Here is a 25,388-nt window from a genome sequence, read left to right on the forward strand (position 1 = left end):
TTCAATTCCCAGCATCCACATGGCAACTTACAACTGTCTATAATTCAAGTTCCAAGGATCTGACGCCCTCACACCAATGCACATAAAATAAAATTAAATAAATAATTTATTTAAAAAAAAAAAAAAACCAAGTTAAAACAAATAAACAAACTGGACAGAACGGTTGTGATAGCTTGAAAAGAGAAATGCCCCCCATGGGCTCAGGTATTTGAATATCTGGGCTCTTTGGTTTGGAACCTTTAGGAAGTGCAGCCTTGTTGGAGGAAGTGCATGACTGAGGAGTTGGACTCTGGGGTTTCACACCCTTGCTCCCCTTCTAGTTTAATCTCTCTGCTTCCCGGGTGTAGATGGAAGCCTGGGGCTTGCTGCCATGCCTTCCAGCTTCGGTGGACTCTCTTCCCTCTGGAAGTGTAAGCCAAAGGAAACACTTCTGCCTGGAAGTTGCTCTTGGTCACGGTGTTTTATCACAGCAAGAAAGGGTACCTAAGAGAGTGGTACACACCTCTAATCCCAGCACTCAGACAGGGGAGGCAGGAGGAGCAGAAGTTATCCTCAGATGGACAGAAACTTGGAAGCCAGGTTGAGCTACACAAGGTTGCTCCAAATAAACGGAAGAAAAATAAATAAATAAATAAATAAAAAGCCAACCCCCACATCTGCTGAAGATGGTGACAAGGGGTGACAGCTCACTGGAACACACATACATTCTCAGTGCTGAGTAATCTTGGAAGATCATTTGTTTAACTCATACCCTGAGGTACTATAAAGCTCTTATAAAGAACCAAAAACAAACAAGCAAAAACAAAACAAAAAAGAGAAATGTCGCATGCCCGTAGTCACAGATACGCAGGAAGGTGAGGTCCGGGAACCACTGGATTATGAGAGTACAAGCCCCAGCAACCTCGTGAGGATTCCCTCTCTGTAGGAAACGGAGCCCACAGCCTCCCTGGTGCTAATAGTAGGCTCCGCCCCTGAGCTCTGCCAGTGGACTTTCCCCTCCCACGGCCTTTGCCCTCACCTTAGCCGGTCATTAGAAGCTTTTGGTCCTAGGCAACAGAAACTGTCTGTGACTGTTGTGAGCCTAAAGCGGTGAACTGGAAGGCTGCAGTGCAGCTGTTCTGTAACAGAGGGAAAACACAATCATTACAACTTGGTGAGGATGACAGGGACAGTCTCCCAGGAGGCAGCTCAAGCAGCCCTTTCCAGGTCTGCATTAGGCACCATCCCTGAACCCTTCCTCTTCTGCCCTCCTTTCCTTCCGCGCTGTATGCCCTTTACCTCTGTGTGGGTACCAACAGCCTTCATCTCAAAATGAGGAGCCTCTGCCTCCTGCCTCCTGTCCTTGCATCTCTGGTGCTACCATTTGAGGTACCGGTAGGTGCTGGGTCTTCACATGGGCAACCCAGAGAAGTGAGGCGAGCATCCTAGCCCAAGGCGCTCCTGGCTCCCTTCCTTCATCCTCGCACTGTTCTGAGGTTCAGGCTGTCCTCTGTAGAAGGTTCCAGTGGGACGGAACATCCATCCGGAATACAATTAGAGCTCTTTGCCCCATTTTCTCTTCTCCTTACCTAAGTCACTCCCCAAATGTACTTCCTTCATATCAGTCCTTGCTTGGGGCTTTATTTGGGGAGTACAGACTAAAACAAAGTTCCATGCTGGGGGTGAACTAACTACCTTATGCAACAGACCAGAATTCAGGTCCATAGAGAGGTAGGCATATCCCAGCACTCAGCCTCCTGAGGCAGGAAGATAGTAAGTTTCATCAACCTGGTCTACAGAGTGCATTCAAAGCCAGGCAGAGATAGCCAGGGTTACATGGTAAAACTTCCTCTCCAAAAGCCGTAAAAAGGCTTTGGAGATGGTTCTGTGGCTAAAGCTGCTTGCCACCAAGGCTGACAACTTGAGTTCATTCCCAGAAGCTACATAGGAAAAGGAGGAAACTGATATCCAAAAGTGGTCCTCTGACTTTCAGCACTGCAACACACACACACACACACACACACACACACACACACACACACACACACATTAATAGAAAAATAAATGTTAAATAGCTTAAAACAACAACAGTTGAGTGGTAGTGGTGCACACCTTTAATCCCAGCACTTAGAAGGAGGCAGGCAAATCTCTGAGTTTGAGGCCAGCGTGGTCTACAGAGTAAGTTCTAGAACAGCAAAGGCTACCCAGAGAAACGCTATCTCAAAAAAAAAAACCCGACCCCCATACCCCCCAAAAAGAAAAAAACTTAAACAAAACAATGTTAGAGGAAAGCAGGCCCTGTCATTAGCCAGATACAAACTATAGTCCACCCTATACCTCCACAGGGTCTCTCTGTGTAGCCTTGGCTGTCCTGGAACTCACTCTGTAGACCAGGCTGGCCCCAAACTTACAGAGATCTACCTGCCTCTGCCTCCAGAGCCCTGGGATTAAAGGCATGCGCCACCACTGCTGGGCACCTTTTGGACTTATCACAGTGGCCTTAAGATGATTTCCTGTATAGCACATTTCCCCAAAGCAAGCCGTGATGCTCTCCTGAAAGGCCCTGGAAGCCCTCCAGTGGGATTTCCCCAACACCAGTGAGATGTTGGGGCACCTCATTCACATCTTGTCTAGACTTAGCTTTGTCTCCCATACATGTCTGCGTGCTCCTGTCTCAGCACACTACCCTTCAGACGCCCAAGCCTGAAAGCAGTGAGAACCTCATCTTTGTCCCTATAGGCACTAACCATCTTTTCTTGTTTTCCTCCCCTGCTTCTCTTTCCTCCTACAAGGTTTTCCTAGACCTTAGCATGGCCTTAAACTCACCATGCAGTTTAGGTTGGCCTTGAACCCTTGGCCCTCCTACCTCCATTTTCCTGTGCTAGGGCTGTTGGCATGAGTCACCAGGCTGGGCTTCCTCCTTCCTGTCTATTCTCCTCCCCTGCCCTGCCTGTTGTCTGTCCACAGTCTTTCCCATTGGCCTCCATGCTTGCTCCTCTCTTCTTCCCATCAGTTCCAGTTCCAGAACAATCTTCCTAAGGGACAAGTCTTAAAAATCACTTTGCCGCCGGGCGTGGTGGCACACGCCTTTAATCCCAGCACTCGGGAGGCAGAGGCAGGTGGATCGCTGTGAGCGCGAGGCCAGCCTGGTCTACAAAGCGAGGCTAGGACAGCCAAGGCTACACAGGGAAACCTTGGCTGGAAAAACAAAACAAAAACAAAAATCACACTGCCACACAGGACTCTTGACCAGATCAAATTAAAAAAAAAAAAAAAAAAAAAAGAACAACCCCGCCCTCGTCGTCCTCCAGGAAACGGTCTGGCATCTTCACATCATAATCTGCATGCCCTGGCCCATCTGGCCTCTCCTGGGCAGCTGGCAGCATCCCCCGCACTGGTCCAGCTTCTGCCACTGCCATTCTGTGCGTCAGATGTTGCTCTTCCTGTCACTGGGGCTCAGAATGTCCTTTGGCAACATTGAACGTCTTGTCCTGACTCAACTGGTTGAAACCGCCAGAAAGCAGAGTACCTTGCTCTGGGAGGAGGCAGAGAGGGAGCCGAGCCACCTCTAGACAGTCAGCAGCTGAAAAATGCCGAGGAACCAGCTTTCTGTCTCTGTCTCTGCCGCCCTCAGGGGCAGACTCATCCTGAAGTCAAACCCTTTCAAGGTTGGAAGATATGGCAGCAGATACAAACCGCACGCCAGTCACGACAACACCCGGCAGAGGAAAATCGCCCTTGTTTTCTGTCTCTCTGTAAGGCACTCTCTCAGTCTTAGAGGCTTGCTGCTAAGCCAACCAGTAGATGCCTTTAGGATAGGTCCAAGAGTTGCTTAGCGTCTTCTCCTCGATCCCAACATTCACTCTTCACCTCCCACCCCTCCCTTACTCTCAGTTTTTCAGGACAGGGTTTTCTCTGTGTAGCCCTGGCTGTCCTGGAACATGTTCTGTCTCAGAAAACCAAAACCCAAACAAACAAAAATGTACTTTATGTCGATGGGTGTTTTGTTTGAGTGTGTATCTGTACACCACAAGCATGTAGTGCCTGCACTGGCCAGAAGAGGGCATCAGATAACCTTGGCTGGTCGTTACATCTGGTTGCAGGCCACCTTGTGGGTGCCAAGACTCAAACCTGGGTCCTCTGGAAATGCAGCCAGTGTTCTTGTCTGCAAAGCCATTTCTCTAGCCCCAAGTCTAGTTTTTTTTAATATTTATTTATTTATTTATTATGTATACAGATTATATTATAGATGATTGTGAGCCAACATGTGGTTGCTGGGAATTGAACTCATGACCTTTGGAAGAGCAGTCGGTGCTCTTACCCTCTGAGCCATCTCTCCAGCCCCCCTAAGTCTAGTTTTTTTTTTCCCCTTCCCCAAACCAAAGTGTTACTGCCTCGGAAACAGCGGTTCTCAACCTGTGGATCACAGCCTCTGAGGTTGTCAAACAGCCCTTGGACAGCGGTTGCTTAGACCACTGGAAACACAGGGATTTATGCTACGATTCATAACAGTAGCAAAATTACAGTTATGAAGTGGTAGCAAAAATAATTTTACGGTTTGGGGGTCATGGCAAATGAGGAGCTGTATAAAAGGGTCGCAGAACAGGGAAGGTTGCGAACCACTGCATTTCAGAGCCCTAAATGTGGCCGAGAGTTAGAGCTCTGTCTGTCTATCCCACCAGACCAGAGCTGTCAGGCATGGCCATGAGAGCTGTGTGGCATACAGAGTCGTGCTCACCAATACCTAGTGCTGGGGTGACTGGCTTCTTTAGTTTATCAAATATGTTTACAATTAATACAATCTTTAAGCCAGGCATGGTGGCACATACTTACAATCATAGGACCTGAGAGGCTGAGGCAAGATGACAGCTAGTGGAAAGCTAGCCTAGGCTACGTAGCAAAGCCTAAGCAAAAGAAAGTAAAGGACCATGAAGCCCATATAGTTTGTTACTGTGTGTGGGCTTTTTTTTTTTTTTTTTTTTTTTTTTTTTTTAAGGAAAAATAGTCTTTTGAGTGCCCTGCAAGAGGGTAACAGACTGGGGGGGGGGGTAGCTAGAATTTGACCTGAAGAATAGGCTTGCAGCCAGAGTTTATGTAGTATTCCGTAATGTCGATACACTGTGTCAAAGATTATTCCACCCACATGGATTATTTTCCTTTCAAGTGTCATAAACAATGCTACAATCAATTTCCTTTTACAGTGAATTTAGACATTGTGTTATTTTCCTTATGATATAAATCCTTAAGAAGTGCGTATATGGGGGGAGGGAAGACAGCAAGGTTCAGTGGCTCATGAATCCCATGAATATAGTGTCTCAGTGATTTGGGAGGCTGAGGCCAGATAATCACATTAGTCCAGGAGTTTAGTTCCAATCTGTCTGGGCAGCACAAGACCCAGGCTTTCGCCAGGCACAGTGGTACGCATCTGTAATCCCAGCACTCAGGAGGCAGAGGCAGGTGGATCACTGTGACTTTGAGGACAGCCTGGTCTGCAAAACGAGTTCAGGACAGCCAAGATAACACAGAGAAACCCTGTCTTGAAAAAAAAAACTAAAAAAAAAAAAAAAAAAAAAAAAAAAAAGACTCAGGCTTTAAAAACATACTAGGGAGGCCAGAGAGATAGCTAGCCCATTGGTGAAGAGGCACTTGCTGCTTTTGCAAAGGACCTGGGTTCAGCTCACAGCACACACACCACAGCTTGCAGTCATCTGTAACTCCAGCTCAAGGGAATCCAACAGTCTCTTCTGGTCCCTGAAGGCACTACGCATGCATATGGTGTATATGCATATATGGAGATAAACACACACAGAATATATATATATATATATATATATATATATATATATATATATATATATATATATATATATATATTTTTTTTTTTTTTTTTTTTTTTTTTTTTTGGTGTTTTGAAACAGGGTTTCTCTATGTAGCCTTGGCTGTCCTAGACTTGCTTTGTAGACCAGGCTGGACTTGAACTTGCAGTGATCCACCTGTCTCGCCTCTCAAATTCTGGAATTAAAAGTGTTTCCCACCACACCTGGCTAAAAATGTTTTAAATGAATAAAATAAATGATTAATTCATATTTTTAAAAAAAGGTTTTAACTCTTGGATCTGGTCTTATGGTAGGTGTCGTCTCTGTCCTCTCCTTTGTTTGTTTGTGTGCTATTATTGCTTTTTTTAAAGATTTATTTATTATTATGTATACAGTGCTCTGCCTGCATGTACACCTGCAGCCAGAGGAGGGCATCAGATCTCATTATGGATGGTTGTGAGCCACCATGTGGTTGCTGGGAATTGGACTCATGACCTCTGGAAGAGCAGTTAGCACTCTTAACCACTGAGCCATCTCTCCAGCCCCCTATTGTTGTTTTTTGAGACAGAGTTTCTCTGTGTAGCCTTGGCTGTCCTGGACTCACTTTTTAGACCAGGCTGGCCTCGAACTCACAGAGATCCGCGTGCCCCTGCTTCCTAGAGTGCTGGGATTACAGGCGTGCACCACATCACCCAGGGTTTCTTTTTCTTTTTTAAGACAGGGTTTCTTCGTGTAGCCCTGGCTACCCTGGTACTCTTCTGTAGACCAAACTGGCCACAAACTCAGAGATCTACCTGCCTGTGCCTCCTGAGTGCTGGCATTAGAGGTGTATACCATCACTATATGGTAGACATAAACTTTTGGTTCCTTAATAAATCCTGAACTAAAATTGTATGGCTGCCAGGCATGGTGATGCATGCCTTTAATCTCAGCACTCAAGAGGCAGAGGCAGGTGGATTGCTGTGAGTTCGAGGCCAGCCTGGTCTACAGAGTGAGTCCAGGACAGCCAAGACTACACAAAGAAACCCTGTCTCAAAAAACCAAACCAAAGCAAACCAAACAAAAAACAAAATTGTATGGCTTAACATAAGAAAGCATTTGTCAGCTTTGAGAGCTCCCTCCAGGACACAGTGGGGAAGGTGTATGCCTGGTCCCTGGTGCCATGGGCATATTTACTACTAGGTCTGTATTCAGGTGAATTTCCTGGAAACCCACCTTCATTGTGACAGTTGTAGTTGAGGGTTCAGTGTAGAGAGAAGGCAGGAAAGCAAGCCCGGGAGAGGCAGTGGCTGGGATTAAAGGCGTGCGCTACCACATGTAGTACCCCTGAGCTTTTTAAGCATTTCTTCTCACCCAGACAGCCTGCCTGGTGCAAACATTCACCCTAAGGAACTGAGCCCTAGGTTACTGTGCCCTGTTCAGACCACAGTGGCTCTACTTGCTCACATGGCACTAATGCCAGGCAAGGGACACCAGAGGGCATCTCAGTGAGTCACCTGAGTGTGACTCAGGGGCACTCTGTTCCCGTCCTGTGGGAACATTCCTTTTGTGCTACTGATGGTCAGGGTCATCTCTCACTGTTGACATTTCCTTTGCTGAAGGCAGCCACAGTAGCCCCTGGAGTAGTCATGGTTTTAATGAGCTTAATAGATACAGTGACAGCATTATTTCCTTGAGCCCTGTAGGCCCCAACCATTTTTTCTCCTTCGAGACAGGGTTCTCTAGGCCCTGGCTGACCTAGAACTACTGAACATTGTAGACCAGGCTAGCCTTGTACCTCTGCTTCCCAAGTGCTGGGATTAAAGGCATGTACCACCACTGCCGGGCCCACCTATTAGGGTTTTAATTGTTGCTGTTGTTTTGTTTTGTTTATTTTATTTATTGTATATGAGTGCTTTATCTGCAGAAGAGGGTATCAGATGGCATTATAGATGGTTGTGAGCCATCATGTGGTTGCTGGGAATTGAACTCAGGACCTCTGGAAGAGCAGGTGGAGCTCTTAACCACTGAGCTATTTCTCCAGCCCCTGTTGTTTTGTTTTGTTTTGGTTTGGTTTTGGTTGTTCGAGACAGGGTTTCTCTGTGTAGCCTTGGCCATCCTGGACTCACTTTGTAGACCAGGCTGGCCTCGAACTCACAGCGATCCTCCTGCCTCTGCCTCCCGAGTGCTGGGATTAAAGGTGTGCGCCACCACGCCCGGCCCTGTTGTTTTGTTTTTGAGACAGGATTTCTCTATGTAGCCCTGGCTGTTCTGGATCTCACTCTGTAGACCAGGCTGGCCCCAAATTCAGAGATTCTTCTTCATCATCGTCATCGTTATGAACTCTGTGTGTGTGTGTGTGTGTGTGTGTGTGTGTGTGTATTAGTACTGTAGTGCACATGTGGTTGTAGAAGACAATTTGAGGATGTTTGTTCCATCCTTCTGCCATGTAGGTTCTAGGAATCAAACTCAGGTCATCAGGTTAGCAGCAAGCACTTTAGCCTGCTGGGCTAGCATTGTCCAAGAATTAATTCTTTTTGGTTGTTGTTGTTGTTTTGTTTTGTTTTGTTTTGTTTTTCAAGACAAGGTTTCTCTGTGTAGCCTTGGCTGTCCTGGACTCACTTTATAGACCGGGCTGACCTCGAACTCACAGAGATCCACCTGCCTCTGCCTCCTGAGTGCTGGGACTACAGGCATGCACCACGAAGCCCGGCTCAAGATTTAATTCTTTATGAAAAGATAAGCCTAGCGGTGGTGATGGTGGTGGCAGAGGAGGTGGCACACAACTTTAATCCCAGCACTTGGGAGGCAGAGGCAGGCAGATCTCTGTGTTTTAGTTCAGCCTGGTCTATAGAGTGAGTTCCAAGACAGTAGGGGCTACACAGAGAAACCCTGTGTCTTACAACCTAAATAAAATAAATGAAAAAATAAATCAGTAATCCATTTACTTCAATTTTATTGAATTTACTTACATTAATATCTGGAGCTGCTATGGTGGCACCTTTAATCCAGCACTTGGGGGTGGGGGTGGTAGAGGGAGGCGGATCACTGTGAGTTTGAGGCCTGGTCTACAAAGCAAGTGAGTCCAGGACAGGCAAGGGTACACAGAGAAACCCCATGTCAAAAAAAAAAAAAAAAAAAAAAAATTGGAGAGATGGCTCAGTGGTTAAGAGCACTAGCTACTCTTCGAAAGGACCTGGGTTCAGTTCCCAGGATCTACACAGTGGCTCACAACTGTCCACAATTTCAGTTTTAGGGGAGATGACACCTTCTTCTGTGTCCACAAGTATTACATGGAACATATATGTGCATGCATGTGTGCGTGTGTGTGTGTGTGTGTGTGTGTGTCTGTGTGTGTGTATCACAAACTGGATGTGGTGGCACATACAGAGTCAAGCAGATCTCTGTGAGTTCAAGGCCAGCCTGCTCTACAAAAGGAGTCCAGGACAGCCAAGGCTACAGAGAAACCCTATCTCAAAAAACCAAAAACACAAAAACAAAGCAAAACAAAAACAAGAAAAAGCTCACATAAATAATAATTAAACATTTTAAAATTTGCTTTTGGCTGGGCTTTGTGGCACATGCCTTTAATCCCAGCATGCAGGAGGCAGAGACATGTGGATCTCTAAGTTCGAGGCCAGCCTTCTCCACATACTGAGCTTCTGACCAGCCAGGACTACATAGTAAAACCTTGTCTCAGACAAACAAGACAAATAGAAACAAGGAAATTAGCTGGGCATGGTGGTGCACGCCTTTAATCCCAGCACTTGGGAAGCAGAGGCAGGCAGATCTCTGTTAGTTCGAGGCCAGCCTGGTCTACAAGATGAGTCTAGGACAGCCAAGGATACACAGAGAAACCTTGTCTCGAAAAACCAAAAAAAAAAAAAAAAGAAAGAAAGAGAAAGAAGGAAAAAGAAGAAAATTGCTTTCATCTTTAATAAATGGTAAAATTATATGTATACCAAATAATAATAAAATAAAAATTCGAGCCAGGTGTGGTGGCATGTGTCTTTAATCCCAGCACTTGGGAGGCAGAGGCAGGTGGATCGATGTGAGTTCGAGGCCAGCCTGGTCTACAAAGTGAGTCCAGGACAGCCAAGGCTACACAGAGGAACCCTGTCTTGGGGAAAAAAAAACTTAATTTTTCTTGTATTTTACTTTATGTGTATGAGTGTTTTGCTTTTGTATATGTTTGTGCATCAAGTGTATACCTGGTGCCCGCCCACAGACACCAGAGGAGAGTATCTCATCCTCTGGGACTGCACTTAAAAGTAGCTGTAAACCAAATACTGAGAACCAAACTTCTGTCCTCTGAAAGAGCAATAAGTGCTCTTAACCCCTCAGCCATCTGTCAGCCCCGAGTCAACTGCTTTATGCTTTATTAGCCATAACTGTGTGTTTGTATACTTTTGAAATATTTGTTTTTATCATGTCTGTGTGTGTGTCTATGTAGGTGTACGTATTTGCATACAAGTACTTTTAAAATTCACTTGAGTGTATCGTATACCTTGGATCTGGATGTACAGGAAACGATGGCCCACTAACTGGGGGTTCTGGGACTCGAACTCTGGTCCTATGAAGAAGCAGCACCTTCTCTTAACCACTAAGCCAGTCCTCCAGCCACCACACAGACTTATTTCTTCTTGAAGTTACATAAAATGTTCTTGCGGGGTGTGGTGGGAGGAGGCTAAGTAGCCTTGAACTACATCTTCTGCGTTCATGACGCAGGAAGAGAAGCACCCCTTAAAGTAATGTGCCTCAGTGTGAAGTGTGGTCATGCCCTGAAGCCAAACAGGAGTTCCCAGGGGAGTTCTCCTGTGGACTGTCAGCAGCCAGTATCCCCAGCAGCTGACAAGAGTGCTGGAGCTACCACCGTGGCATCCACGGAAGCATCTCAAGTGGGGGGGTCACACAGCTTATCACCATGGATACTTGGGAGGAAATAAGGTGGTGCACCTTTAAAACCCTGAAATTGCTCACTGAACATAAGTTTCTATTCCCTATTTCAAAAATATTTATTCATTATTTTAATTTCTGTGTATGTGTATGTGCCCGGATGGGTTTATGTGTACCACAAGCATGCAGGTGCCCACAGAACCCAGAGGGAAGTGGATCCCCTGGGACAGGAGTTACAAGTTGTGAACTGTCATATTGAGTGCTGGGAATCAAACCCTGGTCCTCTTCAAGGGCAGTCCTTGATGACACAGCCATCTCTCCAGCCCCCTCTGTTCCCTTTATGACAAGAGCTCTGTATCTTTTTATCTTGTTTCTCTTTTAAATTAATTAATTTGGTTTTTCGAGACAGGGTTTCTCTGTGTAGCCTTGGCTGTCCTGGACTCACTATGTAGACCAGGCTGGCCTCGAACTCACAGAGATCCACCTGGCTCTGCCTCCCGAGTGCTGGGATTACAGGCGTGCGCCACCACGCCCAGCTTCTTGTTTCCCTTTTTATTTTGGCCAGCAGGGACTTCTCATGATCATTCATAGCATATATATGTTCGTTTTGTTCTTTTTTTTTTTTTTTGGTCCTGATTTCTCTTCTTTTCTCTTTCATTAACCTTGAGCCCAGTTGCATTGTTTCGAAACGTCTCTTTGCATTGGAATCATGTTTATAGACCCCTAAGGAAATACCTAGCAGAGAAGGAGACGCTTTGAACACGGCTCATTTTCTGAGACGTGTTGTTGCCTTACCTAGAGCACAGCCCCAGCCCTCTTACTCAAACCTCGCCTTGATTCGTTTTGACATCAGCCAGCCAACCTACCAACCACAGGCAGCTAGGCTTGGGAATTCAGTGTGACTCACACGGCTATGACAAATTGGAAAAATAAAAGCAGGTACCAAAAATGGGGGAGATGGGGTGGCGTTATCATGCAGACAAGCAGGAGCCTCCTTCCTGCCTCTTCCTCACTTCAGACTGCTTTGCTAAGCCCTCCCACTCTCCCACTGGATTCCAGCCACTTGGAAGACAGAATGGAGCATGTGATGCTTAGATACTGGGGGACCTGGGTGACTTAGTCTTGGGATCTGTTGGTAGGCTACACTGGCATCTCTCTGCTCTGTGCTGTTCCCAGGATCATCTTGTCATTGAGGGTTGTCGTTTGCTGCCCACCTTCCTGCCTGGGGAAGCCTCTCTGCCTGCCACCCTCCCACTCTTGTTTCCATGTATAAGATGAGCCACACTCAGGAATAACACTTGCTTGCAAATAGCAGACACCGCTGCGGAGGAGGTTCAATGCCCCATCATTCACAGCTCTGGCCGCTTCCACCCTTCTTCATGTCCACTTCAGGGCTCAGCCTCCCAGGACCTGGGCTTCTGCTCTCATAAAGTATTTCCTCTTGCAAGCACACTGGGGCCCGGTGAGTCAGCACAGGCTTGTGCTCAGGGAGGACTATGGGCGGGCGTGTATATGGTGAAAGTTCTAGGAGCGAAAGATACATTTCTTTTGTTTTTTGTTGTTGTTGGGTTTTTTGTTTGTTTGGTTGGTTGGTTTTTCAAGACAGGGTTTCTCTGTACAGACTTGGCTGTCCTGGACTCATTTTGTAGACCAGGCTGGCCTTGAACTCACAGTGATCCGCCTGCCTCTGCCTCCCAAGTGCTGGGATTAAAGGCATGCGCCACACCGCTGGCTTTTTTTTTTTTTTTTTTTTTTTTTCCTTTTTTAAAAAAAGATTTATTTATTTATTTATTATGTATACAATGTTTTGCCTATATGTATGCCTGCCTTCCAGGAGAGGTACCAGACCTCATTATAGATGGTTATTATGAACCACTATGTGGATGTTGGGAATTGAACTCAGGACCTTTGGAAGAGCAGACAGCACTCTTATCCACTGAGTCATCTCTCCAGCCCCCCCCCACCCCCTTTTTTTTTTCAAGACAGTATTTCTCTGTGCAGCCTTGGCTGTCCTGGAACTCGATTTGCAGACAAGGCTGGCCTTGAACTCAGTGGTGGTGCACGCCTTTAATCCCAGGACTCAGGAAGTAGAGGCAGGTGCATCTCTGTGAGTTCGAGGCCAGCCTGGTCTACAAAGTGAGTCCAGGACAGCCAAGGCTACACAGTGAAACCCTGTCTCAAAAAAATCAAAGCAAACCTAACCAAAAAGGTATGCCTAACTTTTTTTTTCTTTTACACTGTATTTATTTTGGTACGCATATGAAGTGCCACACTGTGAGTGTGGAGGTGGGAGGAGAATTTGTGGGAGTTGGTTCTCTCCTTCCACACATGCAGCTTGTGGCTTGAGCACAGGTCATTAGCTTAGCAGAAGGCTCCTGGTTTTATTCACTGAGCCATCACACCAGCTTCAAGGGTGCCCAGGGTCCAACCTTGCAGCCAGCTAATGCAGCCATGGCAGGAGGTGGAGTATGGGAGAGTGGGTGGGTGGGTGAGGCGACATGTGCATCACTCTTCCCCCCCTAAGCCTCAGCTTCCTCTCCTGGGAACTAAATGAAATGCTACCTGCTTTTAGGTTTGTTGCAGCCACCTAATAACATAGTCCCTGAGTGTCACCTACCTTTTCCTGGTCACACACCAGGTCAGGCACTTGACTAAGCAGGCGATGGCTGTCATCCCACTTAGCTACCTGCAGCCTCAAGAACTTGTGTGGCCACCCTCAGTTTATAGAGTGGAGGCCAGGGTTTGTGGGACAACGGCATGGCCATAGGTGGCAGAATGATGCCTCACAAACTCAGGCCTCGCTGATCTCAGGTTGGAGCATTTCACTACCACGGAGACTAGCCTTTGGTGCATGTACAGTTGCATGATGGGGATTTTATACCTCTTTGTCCATTTTCCTTGGCAAATCCCCTGAGCATACCAAGTAACTGAAGCAACCACATATGGTGACCTGTTTGGCCCATCCTGCTCAGTGCTGTACCCAGAGAATGGCATCACAGCTCTTACTTCCGGCCTGGGATACACGGGGCAAGATTAGGGAGCAGCGAAGAACCCAGACTAGGGGGCAGGCTAGGGGTTGGGGTCTGGGATGAGCAACCTCTTTATGTGAACTCCTTTGGTCTACTCCTCGCTCAGAGTGGAAGCGGGGCCCCTTGAAAAGTTGGGTGGTGACTGGGTCTCATCAGACAAGGTGTAGCTTCATTCAGCACCTGTATCTGGGGCTCGTTCTTGGACAGGGAAGCCCTTTGACCCTAGGGTCAGGTCCTTAGGTGGGGGCACTCGCTGGGCTGAGAAAAACTAGGTCTTAGAAGCCAGGAGCCGGGCTGGGCGTGGTGGCACATGCCTTTAATCCCAGCACTCCGGAGGCAGAGGCAGGCGGATCACTGTGAGTTTGAGGCCAGCCTGGTCTACAAAGTGAGTCTAGGACAGCCAAGGCTACATAGACATAGAGAAACCCTGTATCAAAAGAAGAACAAGAAGAAGAAGATGATGAAGAAGAAGAAGAAGCCAGGAGCCAGGGAAGACATCAGAAAGAATCTGCTGCTGCTGTGTGCATGTGTGCAAGAGAGAGAGAGAGAGAGAGAGAGAGAGAGAGAGAGAGAGAGAGAGCCTGCTGCTGCTGCAGCTACCACCTACTGCTGCTGTGTGCATGTGAGCGAGAGAGAGAAAGAGAGAGAGAGAGAGAGAGAGAGAGAGAGAGAGAGAGAGAGCCTGCTGCTGCTACAGCTACCACCTACTGCTGCTGCTGCTGCTGTTTTGTGCACACGTGCAAGAGACAGTGTGAGAGAACAGAAGGGACAGAGTCAGAGCACAGAAAAAGCGAGAGACAAAGGAGTAGAGGGAGGGAAGGAAGCCCGTGTTAAAAGATCCGAAACAGCAGATGAAGGCCAGGAGGGGCCTCAGACCGTGAAAGTGGGTAAAGGTGCATGCTGACAAACTTGATGACCTGAGTCCACTCTCCATAACCCACAGGATGGAAAAAACCCAAGCAAGTGCCAAGGGTTGTTCTCAAACCTGAACCCCCATATGTTGTAGTGGTTGTGTACACACACACAAAGTAACAAAAACACATGGCGAGTGAGGTTAAGAGGGGAGACAGAGGGCAGGGAAGGACAGGACAAGAGAAGGAGTGAGGCACAATCGCCCCTCAAACACTGTTCATGCTCTTTCACCAGGCCGGAGACCACACCACACGCATAAGGCATCCAGCAATGGCCAGAGCAGGCCAAAACCCAGTGAGGAGCCTGCTGAAAGAGACAGAGAGACAAGAGGACAATCCAGGAGGCAGGAACAGAGGCTGACAGAAATGAGAAGGATGGGGTGTTCGAGGGGGGGGGGGGATGGAGCAGAGAGCTAAGGGAGGGGCAGGTCTGCTGGCTTGCCCTAAAGAAACTCTTTTCCCTCAACCTGACTTTGGCCACCAATCAGGCTTGCAGCAGGGGATTTGTGTTCTCTCATTCCCCCTGTTGTGAGCCCCAGGTTTTTGGGTTTTTTGTTTGTTTGTTTGCTTGTTTTTGTTTTTGTTTTTCGAGACAGGGTTTCCCTGTGTAGCCTTGGCTGTCCTGGACTCACTTTGTAGGCCAGGCTGGTCTTGAACTCACAGCAATCCGCCTACCTCTGCCTCCCGAGTGCTGGGATTAAAGGCTGGCTGAGCCCCAGGTTTTAAAGACCAGGAAAAAGGTCTTGGGTTCCGTGGCCTCAGCTTTGTGAGGGGAAGCTTTGGAGACCCCAGCCTCAGGCTGGTAGGCTCCTGAGACACTGACCACACATCTATTGACTTCAGGCCCTGTCACCTCAGTGGTCAATTAGAGCTCTACCTGACTGTGAGACTGCTGCTTGGACATTCTGGGTGGGGTCAGGCCCGGATATCCACTGTAATATTGAAGTGGGTGCTAGGTGGATTTGGCCTAGATGGAGCGTGGGGCGTCCTGCAGGCCCGACAACCCTGATGCAAAAGTCACATGAGAGTAAGTTTGGAAGAGACCTGTATTTGAAAGCTGGGACTTTGACAATTGCCGGTGCCTGTTTCCGTGGAAACGGGGATCAGAAGCAGAGAAAGAACCTATGAGCTCTGCTCTAGGTACCCCAGATAGTGAGGGGGGAGGATCGATGGCACCCACCCCCTTCAGCGGTGGTCTCTGGACCTTCTCTGCCTTGGGCTGAGCAGGGAAGGCTGGGGCTGCCTAGGAAATGTGACCTCTCCTGTAATCCGTTGCTCTGAGCCTGCGCACTGGGGGATGCTGGAGCAGGACCACCTCAAGACTTAGCTGCTTAGACTCCTCCCTCTCTCCACCCCTGCAATTAAAAAAAAATGTGTGTGTGAGCATGAGTGTGGTTTTTTTCATGCCATTGCACAAGCGTGGAAGTCAGAGGACAATTAGTGGGGATGATCTGTCTCCCCACCATAAGGATCCGAGAGATGGACTCAGGTCGCCAGGTTTGGTAGTAAGCACTTTTTTGTCTTGTTTTGTTTTTTCGAGACAGGGTTTCTGTGTGTAGCCTTGGCTGTCGTGGACTCGCTTTGTAGACCAGGCAGGCCTCGAACTCACAGCGATCTGCCTGCCCATGCCTCCCTAGTGCTGGGATTAAAGGCGAGTGCCACCAACGCCCCCGGTTTATGGTAGCAGGCACCTTTACCTGCTGAGCCCTTTCGCTGGCCCTCGCTTTTTGCTTTTTGAGATAGAGTCATCACAGGCAGCAACTCTGGCCCCAGATTCCCGAAGTGGCTGAGGATGACCTTGAATTTCCCCTGTTCCTGCCTCCGCCTCCCCTGCACCCCCTCTGTGCTGCTGGTATCACAGGCATGCATCAGGACTCCAAGTTCAGGCTGCGGTGGGGATGGAGGTTACTACATCTTTGTGCGTATTAGGCAAGCACTGGCCTCGACCCCACCCCTTCCCCACTGTTTGGAGACTTTGTGTGATGTTGTCTTCTGCCTTTTCAGATGGGCACCTGCCAACCTGCATGTACACAGCTCTTCACCCTAAAACAGCAAGCACTTGCGCCTGGATGATGGCGCGTCCCTCGTCCTCCTGACAAACAAGCGAGCGAACTTCTCAGAAGCGACCTCTGCTCTTAGTGCCATTCTTGCCTCTCCCTCCGCCTCTGCTGTCTAGATCCAACTCCTGCTGCCGTTGCTCCCCTTCCAAAAGCTCTTTCCAAAACTGTTTGGGCCACTTTCTCACTGAAGTGCTGTCTTTCTGGTTCTTATTGTATTGTATTTTATTTTTTTTTATAGAGTTTCTCTGTGTAACCCTGGCTATTCTGGAACTCACTCTGTAGACCAGGTTGGCCCACCTCTGCCTCCCAAGTGCTGGGATTAAAGTTAAAGGCCTGTGCCGCCACCACACTCAGCTTCTGGTTTCTCTTTATCAACCTCTCTGAGCAGTCCTCCTTGGTCACCCACCTGGCTACTCTTTCATTGGACCTGTTGGTGCTCTGCAGAGCTGCCAGAGACCCAGCTTCTCCCTGGGAGGGCTCATCATAGCCCATGACAGTCCAGGCAAGGCCATCTTCCCTGACCCCCAGTCCAGTTTATCATTCCTACACTGTCCATAGGGGCTCATGTGCTCCGTCATTGCCCTGTCACCTTAGATCACAGACACTGCAGGAGCTGTCTGCTTCCCCACACAGGGACCATGGGTCTCTTATGTACACATCTGCCCCCACTACCCAGAACAACCTGTGCAAAGAGGCGGAAGCCAATCAGGCTTTCATGGCAAGGAGCATGGGCTCCATCCTGTAAGTTAGGGAGGGAGCCACTGACAGGTCTTTTTTTTTTTTCCTCTTAAGATTTATTTATGTATACAGTATGCATCAGATCACATTATAGATGGTTGTGAGCCACCATGTGGTTGCTGGGAATTGAACTCAGGACCTCTGGAAGAGCAGTCAGTGCTCTTAACTGCTGAGCCATCTCTCCAGCCCCCCACTGACAGGTCTTGAGCAGGATAGGGTCTCAGACCTGTGCTTGGAGTGCATGCCTTTGCTGGCAAGGGAGGATGCAGAGACGCTGCAGAGACAGACAGGACAGTGTTCTGCATGCCAGCAAGTCAGTGGGGCCTGTGCAGACCCCAGCAGGACAGTTGCAGGAAGAGGTGAGTGGTGGAAGGTGGAGCCGATGAAGAGTGCTCACCAGGTCCAGCTGGTCAGCAGGGGTAGATGCTATCTCCAGCTAGCTGCCCTGGGACCTGGGCTGGGATGGATCTAGGGGGAGATCCAGTGGAAGGAAGTTCAGGGGCCATGCCATGCTCATATGTGAACTTGTGCAAAGAGCCAGAGCCAGAAGAGAGCCAGGGAGGAGCCAGCTTTGATGGACTGTGTTACCAGTCTGTACACATATATGCACACACATATATGTATATATAGTCTTAATATATATGTAATATGTACAAGTGGCCTGGGTTCTCTGCCATGTTGATGATTTTGGATTTAGGGCCCTTATGCTTCAGCTTTCTGGGTGCTGGGATCATAGCTACATGGTGCCATTGTTTTGTTTTGTTGCTTGTTTAGTTTTTCTTCTCTCCCCCCCCCCCCTTTTCAAAACAAGGTTTCTCTCTGTGTAGCCTTGGCTGTCCTGGACTCACTTTGTAGACCAGGCTGGCCTCGAACTCACAGCGATCCACCTGCCTCTGCCTCCCGAGTGCTGGGATTAAATCTACCCTCTTCTGAGCCATCGACGTTGGGGCTTGGCATGTGATACTGGAGCAGAGTGGGGGAGCACATGGATGGGCTTGGCTTCTAGTGCTGTTATTAAGAAAGGAACATGCCAGGCACCCCTTGAGTGGGGACACTTGTGGGGGTACAGGGAAGTTGCAACGTGAAGCTGAGCTGTGCAGCTGATGGCGGACCAGTGAGTGAAAAATAAATGGCTTTTATGATAAGCCACTAAGATGTGAGGACTGTTGCATAACCCTGTATCATTGATGGTGTGACTAATAGCATTTTAAGTGGAGGCTGAAGAAAAAGAATCCTTCAAGGTAACAGGAAGAACAGAAGGGAGAGAGGAAAATCAGGAGAGGTGGGGCTGGGCATTAGGGCAAGGAGAAAGTTCTTGAGTTTTGAAACCTTGAGCTCAGACCCAGGAGGTATCATATTTGCATATACAGAAGCAAAGGTGTCTGTAATCCCAGCATTTAGAGGCTGAGGCAGTAGTGCTGCCCAGCCTGGGCTATGTAGGGAGTTCCAGGCCAGCCTGGGCTACAGAGGGAAGACAAGCATCTTTAACTATACAGTGTGCTGGGCTCCCTTAGCTTGGTCTACACTCCAGATACCAGTGACTCTCCAGAGCTCTTCCTGGGACTCCGGACTCATCTTCTGATGTCTTTTGGCTGTCTCCATCTCCCCTGGACCTCTACTGGGCTTTCTAATCCCAACCCACCCAGGACTGACCTTGTAGCCTGCCCCTTAGAGTGTTCCCTTCCTGGATTCTCTGAACACAAGTACTACACCCACACTGGAAGCCAGGGAGTCCTCTATGCTTCTTTCCAAGTTGACAAGCTCAGGAAATGCTCACCCAGCTCCCACCCTAGCCCCTGGCCCTCTTCCATCCTCTGTGTGCACCGAGGCACCCTAACTGCCTCCAATACCTTTCCTGTTACCCTGGTCCCCAGCTCCTTCCCTGAACAGGGGATCCTCTCCTGCCTAAATCATCAGGGCTTCAGCAGGAGACAAAACCAATCTTCTTAGCATGATGCCCAATGCCCTAGTGCCAAGCGGTGCATGTGCTAATTCACGGTGCCCTTTCTGTCCCATCCTTCCCTAGCTCCTACCAGGGCCTCCTGACAGGCAGCTTTCTATGCCCCTCCCAGCCCAGTCCCCTGCTAGTTCAACCATAATATGGATCTTGCACTTAAGGTGGCCCCTTTGAGAACTCAGATGTCCCCTAGCAAACAATTCTTCTGCCCCTGCCTGAGTGCTCTCAGCTCAGGTTCTTTTTCTGTTTTTTGTTTTTCTTTTTTCTTCTGAGATATTGTTTCTCTTTGTAGCCCAGGTGTCTTGGAAGTCAGATCTTCTCTACCGTACCCAGATTCTCTTCGCTCAGGTTTTTGGTTTGTTTTTTGTTGTTTGTTTTTTTGTTTTTTTGAGACAGGGTTTCTCTGTGTAGCCTTGGCTGTCCTGAACTCACTTTGTAGACCAGGCTGGCCTAGAACTCACAGTGATTCACCTGCCTCTGTCTCCCGAGTGTTGAGATTAAAGGCGTGCGCCACCACTGCCCGGCCTTAGCTCAGGTTATAATTTCTTTGAATTAAAAAAAAAAAAAAAAAAAAAAAGTGGTGTCAGGCAGTGTTGGCACATGCTTTTAGTCCCAGCATTTAGGCAGAGGCAGATTTCTGTGAGTTCAAGGCCAGTCTGCTCTACAGAGCAAGTTCCAGAACAACCAGAGCTACACAGAGAAACCCTGTCTCTAAACAACAACAAACAAACAAACAAATGTGGTAAGGGCTGGAGAGATGGCTCAGTGACTAAGAAAACTAGATGTCCTTCCAAAAGACCCAGGTTCAATTCCCAGCACCCACATGGTAGCTCACAACTGTGTAACTCCAGTTCCAGGGAATCCGACACCCTCACACAGACATGCATGCAGGGAAAACACCAATGCACATAAAATAAAAGTAAATAAACTAGTTAAGAAAAAAAAAAGGTTTAAAAAATGTGGTAAAGCTGGCGTGGTGGCATACGCCTTTAATCCCAGCACTTGGAAGGCAGAGGCAAGTGGATCGCTGTGAGTTCGAGGCCAGCCTGATCTACAAAGTGAGTCCAGCACAGCTAAGGCTACACAGAGAAACCCTGTCTCGGAAAAAAAAGAAAAGAAAATCAATAAAAAATGTGGTGAACTCCGCAAACCAGAAAAAAGAAAAGAAAAGAAACTGAGTTAACTATTTAAGTGCACAGCTGGGCAGTGCTGAGACCATTCACACTGCTGAGCAACCATCATCATGTCCAGCTCCAGATTTGTTTAATCTCCTCGAGTTGGCCCTGTAGCTAAGGAACTACCAATCCCTGTTCCTACACTGTGGTTGCACGGCTTTCTGTGCCTGCCCACGCTCTGAATAATGACACAGAGGCCTCTTATATTTATCATCAGCTTAGGGTGCTACAGGCGATCAGATACTCAGCTTCCTAACCTGACAACTCAACACCAGCCTGGATTACGTCTCACCCTGGGGTCCATTACCTGCCATCTTGTTTGTTTGTTTGAGAATGAGTTTCTCTGGTGTTTTTGTTTGTTTGTTTGCTCAGGGGGTTTCTGAGACAGGGTTTCTCTGTGTAGCCTCAGCTGTCCTGGACTCACTTGCAGACCAGGCTGGCCTCAAACTCACAAAGATCCACCTGCCTCTGCCTCCCAAGTGCTGGAATTAAAGGCGTGCGCCACCATGCCCGGCTGGTTACCTGCCATCTTAATCTCGTTCTGGCACCTGCTTCTTCATTTGTGTCCCGATGGCAACTCCTCTCTCCCTCTGGTCCCTATGCGAGACAACCCTGGCCCCTGGAAGTCCCACCTAATCTCTCCAGCCCAGCTATTGGCTGTGCAGCTCTTTATTTGACCAATAATAAAGTGATAGAAAACAATGCTTACAAAATAATACGACAGGAGATGCTTCGTAATAATTACAATAGCAAAGTCCTGCCTGTAATCAGATCTCTGCGGAACAGAAATCAGTATTTGAATACACAGTGCCCAAAGACTTCACTCCCTCCTGAGTGTGACTCCTCATAGGAGTGGAGAGATACCTCAGCTCTAAGAGCACAGGCTACTCTTCCAAAGGACCTGGGTTCAATTCCCAGCACCCACATGACAGTTCACAACTATCTGTAATTCCTGTTTAACAGGAACGGACACCCTCACACAGACACACATGCAGGAAAAACACCAATGTACATAAAATTATAATTATTATTTTAAAAAATATTTATTTATTTATGTATACAATGTTCTGCCTGCACACCTGCAGGCCAGAAGAGGGCATCAGATCACATAATAGATAGCCGTGAACCACTGTGTCGTTGCTGGGAATTGAACTCAGGACCTCTGGAGCAGCAGCCAGTACCCTTAGCCTCAGCCATCTCTCCAGCCCAAGAATAAATTAAAAAAAAAAAAAAAAAAAAAAAGAGGAGTGGACTCAAACAGCATTTGCTCTTTAGCATTCTGTTAACATGCCCCCATCCCTACCCCCACCCCTACCCCCACCCCTACCCGCACCCCCACCACTGCTCCCTCTCCTGACACTGGGTCTCAACTATCGCACACTGGCCTTGAACTTAATATGTAGCCAGGGATGGCTTTGAACGCCTTCTTCCAGGAGGTGTTTGCCTCTATATATACCCAGCTCTTTTTGAAAATTTTCTGTTTCTTTTTTTTTTTCTTTCTTTCTTTCTTTCTTTCTTTTTTTTTTTTTTTGTTTTTCGAGACAGGGTTTCTCTGTGTAGCCTTGGCTATCCTGGACTCACTTTGTAGACCAGGCTGGCCTCGAACTCACATCGATCCGCCTGCCTCTGCCTCCTGAGTGCTGGGATTAAAGTCGTGCGCCAGCACGCCCAGCTCTTTTTTTTTTTTTTTTTTTTAAATCCGAGACAGGGTTTCTCTGTGTAGCCTTGACTATCCCGCACTTGCTTTGTAGACCAGGCTGGTCTTGAATTCACAGTGATCTGCCTGCCTCTGCCTCCCTAGTGCTGGGATTAAAGGTGTGCACCACCATGTCCAGCTTTGAAGTTTTTAAAATCTTTTTTTTCTCCTTTTGGAGACAGGGTCCCCTCAGGTAGCTCATGACCTTCCTGCCTCAGTGCTTTGATTACAGGCGTATATTACCTGTTACCATGCCCCTTCAAAATTTCCTTCCTTTCCCCCCCTTTCTCTAAGGCCCTGCCCCCATTTCCTTACTTTTAAAAGCTAAATACTACTCCATGCATTTTATTTATACATTCATAGGTGGACACTTGGGTTGTTTCCATCTTGTGGACACTGATGTACAACATCTGGACTCCTGCTTTTATAGTACTCAGAAATAGAAATGTTGGATTTTTCTTTGTTTTTTGAGAGAAGGCTTCTCTGTGTAGCCTTGGCTATCTTGGTCTCATGTTGTAAACCAGGTTGGCCTCGATCTCATAAAGATCCACCTGCCTCTGCCTCCCTGAGTGCTAGGATTACAGGCCATCCGGCGTCACCACACATGGCTGACATGATGGCTTTTAGGGTGACTTTCCATAATGGTTCTCACAGTGGTTGTCGCATACCCCACTGACAGTACAGAATGTCCGATGCCTTCACATCCTCAACATTCTTCACTTCCTGTTTCCCTTGTGTGGCCTTGCTTTTTGGTGACAGCCACCCTCATGGGTGTGACTCCAGTCTTTGCTCAGTTGCCTGGTCCCTGCACTGTTACATGGCAGCCCTCCTTACCAGCTCTTGTCTTCTTTCGTGGGCAATCTCTGGCACCATAGCAAGAAAGACTTCCAGAACCTGTGAGCTTCCTGCTGAGGCCACGAGGGTCAGATATCACCCAGTCTCCCTGGCAGAACTCATGCCTGCTGCAGACCCCCCTCTCTGAAACACCTCATCCACACTCCTACCGTTTCTCCCCTTCCCTCCCTCCTTTAGAACACAGAGTTGAGGTCATCCCCTCAGAGAAGCCCTCCTTCCCCACTGGCTCTCCTCCACCCAGTCAGCCTGCTGTTATTTGCTTGTGTGGGGCAGCCTGCCTCTCTCTTCTGACTGTTCCTAGCACTCGGCACAGTTTGTAATGACTGAAGTACCTGCATGCCTGCTGAATTAACCTTGTCTTCTCTGCTGGCCTCTTAGCTCCACGGATAGGAGCTGAGACATCTTTTTGGTCTCCCCATTGTACGCCCAGCACTGACCAGTGCCCGGCCACCACTAGGTGTTCAGAATACCCTTGCTGAGTGACCCTTTCAACTTCACCTTAAAGTCCCATGCAGTGTTCATGCCCTAATGAGGGAAGTGACGGTTGCTATGGAGAAAAGAAGAGTGGATCTGACCAGATGTCTTTCTCTGGGCTCCTCAGGGAGGGACTGCAGCTGCTGACCCGGAGGAAGTGAGGGGATGCCACCAACAAGGATGCTTCAGGGAGTGAACACACTTGGCTTGTGGCTCAAAGCACACTAGCTAGGTGAGGGGCACAGCTACTAAGAAGCAAGAAGTGGGAACAGAGACCACACAAAGGCCAAGTGAAGTAAGAACCCACTGCATCAGTGGCAACTTCTCCCAGGCACCTGGACAGACCTTTACTGTCTGATAGTGTCCTGTATTCAGGGCACTAGGTGCTTTCTACTAGGAGATCCATCCTATACATTTCCTGAAATGGGTTTTACTCCAACACTGAATTACTCTGTATTCCAAAGCACATTTGACTTTAAATTTCAACCCACTTTTTTTTTTTTCCTCTTTAGTAAAACCTGTTTGTGGACATCCTGTCTGCCTCCCCAGTGCTGGAATTAAAGTCAGGCACCTCCTCTGCCTGGTTTGGAACTTTATATATATATATATATATATATATATATATATATATATATATATATATATTCTTTTTCCTTTAAAACATGGTTTTAAGGAGCCCAGTGGACCTGAAACCTAGCCAAGGTTGGCTTTGAACTCTTCAAAGTTCTTGCCTTTACCTCCCAGAGTGCTAGAATTACAGGCATGCACCATATTGCCTTGCTAGTGACCATCTTTTTAAAAAAGTTTTGTTTTGTTTTTTTCCTGAGACAAGGTTTCTTTGTGTAGCCCTGGTTGTCGGAGAACTCACAGTGATCCACCTGTCTCTGCGTCCTGAGTGCTGGGATTAAAGGTATGTGCCACCACTAGTGCTTGGCAAAAAAAAAAAAAAAAAAGAGTTTTTCTATTATTTAAAAATTGTATGTAGCTGGCTCAACCTGTAATCTCAGCACTTAGGGAGGCAGAGGCAGGTGGATCTCTGTGAGTTCAAGGCCAGCCTGGTCTTCAAGGCAAGTCCAGGCCTGTCTTGAACCCCTTCCACACATGTGTGTGTGTGTTTGTATACATGTGTGCCTATAAACGTAGGTACCCTTAGAGACCAGAATACCGTGTTGGATCCCCTGGAGTGGGGCTTACAGGTGGTTGGGAGCTGCTTAGCCTTACACAGTGGATGTTGGGAACTGAATGTCAAGCCTCTGCAGCCACTGAAAGCACTCTTAAACTGCCACCTCGCCGGCCCCAATCATCACCTGTTTTTCAGTTTGTAGAAACTTTTCCAAATCCTGACTTCTGAGTCCCCAGACTGCCCCCCCCCCCCCCCAGGCTGTGGGCTCCGACAATAACGCTGCTGACAGAGAGCCTGGAATGCGATTTCCTATCTTTTCCCGTCTCCTGTCCTCAGGCCTTTGACTTGGACAGTAATACCCTCACTGCCCAGACAGGACACGGAGGCTCTGTGTGAGCTATCTCTTGCCCAAAGATTGCAAGCAAAGCAGGGAAGACCTGGAATTCGCACCCTTCCTAGGGAGCCCCTGATGCCCTTGGGGGATGGGGGTGGGGAATTCCTGCCCAAACCCGAGCTGACCCGGCGCTGGCCAAGGCTTCCAGCAGGGCTGGTGGTGATTGGATTCTCTGGACTGTGCTGGGGCCCGCAGGGGTAAGGGCTGGATGCTAAGCTTAAGTCCCAACAGGCTCAGAGGGCAGGAGGGAGCCCCAGCCTTCGGCAGCTGTGAGGAACGCCGTCGTCACACCACCAATAGAGCTGA

The sequence above is a fragment of the Acomys russatus genome, chromosome 29 (genome assembly GCF_903995435.1).
Source record: "Acomys russatus chromosome 29, mAcoRus1.1, whole genome shotgun sequence".
In the NCBI taxonomy this organism is placed as follows: domain Eukaryota; kingdom Metazoa; phylum Chordata; class Mammalia; order Rodentia; family Muridae; genus Acomys; species Acomys russatus.